This window comes from Branchiostoma lanceolatum, chromosome 10, assembly GCF_035083965.1.
Source record: "Branchiostoma lanceolatum isolate klBraLanc5 chromosome 10, klBraLanc5.hap2, whole genome shotgun sequence".
Classification (NCBI taxonomy): Eukaryota; Metazoa; Chordata; class Leptocardii; order Amphioxiformes; family Branchiostomatidae; genus Branchiostoma; species Branchiostoma lanceolatum.
In genome coordinates, this window is record NC_089731.1 from 14,769,474 (window position 1) to 14,773,546 (window position 4,073).

A 4,073-nucleotide genomic window follows, 5' to 3' on the forward strand; every position below is an offset into this window, starting at 1 on the left:
TCCTTCTGTTGTAGGGCTTGTGTCAGGGATGCAATGCTAGAACAGAAGACAAGCAGAAATTGTCAAGGAACATGTACTACATGGACACACTGCAACAGATTAACATGTATTTTAACTATTTATATTTCTTTTCAGTTATTACTTTTGTGGTGTTGTGTTGGCGCTATGTTGGCAAAACAGTTAGGATGTGTGGCTAGAACCCAGAGGTGTTGGTTTTGAATCCTGACATGCCACAGATGTTGTGCCCTTGGGAAAGGCCAAGTTGAAGTTTGTCCAATGGTTGTTCGCGTTATAACATGTTACACTTGCTGTAATTGATCTGAAGGGTACTCCGGGGGTTATCAGAATATTGATGCTGTATAATACAACTGCTGCCTAGTCCAGGTTCAAGGTCAAGTTGCCAATACAATTACGTTCCTGGATTTAGAAAAATACTATCAGCCGAACCAGAACACTCTCAACTGGTCTTGTGTATAGGTTTGAGGAATAGATACTGTTCCTCATAAGATTACTGATAGGAAAATTCAAGAGTGCCTCCCAAATACTGTATATCTATATTTTATAAGTATAAACCACAGAGTTACGGATAAAAGATTCAAGAGAGCCATGATATGCCATCCCAAATATAATTTCATACCGTTAGTTTGAACTTAGAGCATAAAATGACAGTTGTACCTGGACTCCTTAGCTCCCAGTCTGTTCTGCAAGTCCTCTGCAATCTCCTGGAGTTTACTGTACTCGTTACGATGTCTCTCATCCCTCTCCTCACAGTCTGTGTGCTGCTCTAGCTCCTCTTCTAAGTACTTCACCTGTAAATGTTACAGCCTTGTTATATATTTTCGAGCATGTGAATAATTTTTCTAAATATTTTTAAAAACTATTGTTTTCCGCAGCATTGTTCTACTCTGTACTAAACTGACTAGTAACAATTAACCTCCATAAACATTAATCTATCAGGTTACATATATCCGCCATTTTGAAAAACAATGTGTTTAGTATAGCACTCCCCATATGCATAGTTTAGATATGCAGAAGTGTATTATATTGGGGGACATCAGGTTGGAGATCTGTTTGGTTGTATCTTTTGAGGGTGGCAGAATTTTGTACCCTTGTGGAATTATGTTAGTACATCATCCACATGTTTCATACATTTCCTTAGATCAATATGAGGGTATCACACATAAAAACTGTCCATTGTGTAGGTTATGATAAGTCAAAGAATTAATCTTTCCTAAAACTTTACTGCCAATGTTATGCATGTTGCAAATAAAACACACAAACCAGATGCAAGCAAACATTTAGCTACAAGAGTAGCTTTAAATAGATGAAGAAGAAGAACTTTATTGCGCGACAATTGTAACTGGTACAATGTATGGCAACTTACGCACATGAGAGTTGCTATTGCTAATTGTTGACAAACATAGAGAGCTAATCTCATCTATTACTAACAGTAAAAATAATTCATAGAATAATGTACATGCTAACACTCTCGAATACAGTATGTTGGTAACAGTATGCTGTGTCAGGAATGTATGATATTGAGATAGACAATATTACAGAAAACTTCTCAAACTTATCATTGCTTACCTGATCCTCGAGTCTCTTGATCTCATGGTGAATCAAGTAGCTGACTCCACAGAACTTACAGATGGTGTCGTCTCTTTCCATCAACTGTAACTCGTCCGGAAGGGGGTGCTCCGGAACGTGCCTCTCCAGGATCGGAGACATCGCGACGTGTCTCGTACTCCTCTTGCCCCTGAAGTTGTTACTGTCGGCAGCGCCGATATTGTCACTCTGTATGATGTAGGCTCCTTTTGGGTCGGCCATTTTGGATTCAGTCACGGTTCAGCGCAGAACTAGTAGAATTTTCCTGGTGAAAAAATAAAAGTCTCTTCAAGTCAGTTCAACAAAAGGAGACCCCCTTCTGAGTGGTAACAATTGGATTAGCGTGCTACGTAGTGACGAAACACAGTTTCAAGAGCTCTTATATGACATTGACAGATGACGTCAGCCAACTGACCTGGTATTCTAGATACAGGTACTAGTAGGTGCTTACAAGCCAACAGACTTTTTAATCTGCATACATGTACATCTAAATCTATGTTGTGCAGTAAAACAGTTTTCTTTTTTGGCATAGCATGGTAACATAAAAATTTGAAGATAGAAATTGTATGCTAAATGTTGGCACATTGGGGCACCAAACCCGTAGTGTATTTTTACATTTTTTTTGGCACACTTTTAGACAGGTTAGCCAAAGAGGCTCGGTGGGCATCACTCTGCCACCTTAGGAAGGTCGTGTAAAGTGCCTTTTCCAAGGGCACAACGTCGAACTTGGTGAGCATCGAACCCAGGACCTATTGGTTCTGAGTCCAACACTCTAACCGTTGTGCCACACCAACACCCCTGTGCATTAGTTTAAGCTAAAGGAGTACTCATAATACAGCACTCCCTAGTAGTTTGACCCACTCAGTAGTAAACACACAACTTTGTCACTAGATGAAAAGCACATGATCTCTCTTTAGGATCAGTGATCATACACATTAGAGTGGCAACAACTTGTCTACATTACTGGCTTAAGCCAGTTAAGGGATCATCATCATTTGACAAGTTGAAACATATGTATCAGATTTGACTAAGAAAATCAGTTGTCTACCTGCCTGCCTACGTGCTCAGGCCAAAATCAGTTGTAATAAACTAAATTACCCCTTTATTATGAGAGCCATTTGAAAATCACTGACCTGCTTCATCCAGTCTCTGAATTTGGAACAGATAACTCAAGCATATAAGATCTGAGGTGTATTCACTCTCATTCACGAAATTTGTAATGTTACAGTTGAATGTTTTTCAGTTGCTACCATCGCAGTTGATTTTGACTTAGTTTTCCCCAACCAAACATCACGACGAGATTAAGTCAACACGACTGAATACCCCACGCTTGAAAAACGATATCCTAGAATAAACGTCAAGGTTGATACAACGTTTTCCTAACTAAACTTGTTTGTATACTTGAAAACAGAAGAAATTCCTTTTTTTTAGGAGAAAATGTACTGTCTATGCAGTACATGGACTGCTGTCTCAAAACTGGACCAAATCAACAATAGGAAACTATGAAAGACATACTAAAAGCGACTAAAACACAATGATGTTTACACCATGTACTTGTAGATACATGTACTTCTGAAAAGTTTCAAAACAGATCTACATGCTTTGGGCAGTTTTGTATTTCCAATGTTGAACACTTCAGTAAGGGTTATTCGACAATATTGTCAACCTTCAAACCGTGCTAACTGATACTGTATGGACGTGAAATATGAGAAAACTGGCTTATTTTGTGTTTACAAGATGAACAAAGTTACTCATGTTGACATGTTTACTGTAAGCAACAATTCGAATAACTCTGCGATCGTGCGACTTTTAGATGTGTCTCCAATACCTAGATACACACAAATCTTACAAACATTTATTACAGTACAATTTGGTAAGTTTGACGTGTAAGCACTTGACAACGATACATAATACCGGACGCGATTTTATCCCTATGACCCCAATGGCGTTCTTACAATAGTAACTAACAGGCCTAGGTCTTAACAATGTCGCGTTTATGGTTCAATTCTAAACCAACAGAGATGTTTAAAAGAAAGAAACAGTTATGTCTACCTACCTTGAGACCTTATGAGCCATAATACGTTGTGTGATCGTTCTGAAAAACACGAAATATGACGAGAATTGGACTTTGGAGACCGCCTACATGTCTATGGCAACCGAATAGTTTACATCCGCCATGTTTAATGTTATGCAGGGGGTCACTAGAGGTCAACAAGGAATATATCTTCGTCTCATATTTCACTTCTTCTGAATGCAGATAGGATTAAATTTTTATGCTTAGATGGTATTGATATTTTCATAACATGAACAATTTTATGTTTTGTGATAATATTGGATATTATTGGGTGGTCAAAGGTCAGTGCTTTGGCGGGAGTTCGGAAATATTTCCAAATTCTGTTACCTTACCTGTGATTGGTTCTCACTATCAACAATCTACCCGACCAACCAATGAGAGCGAGGATCACAAT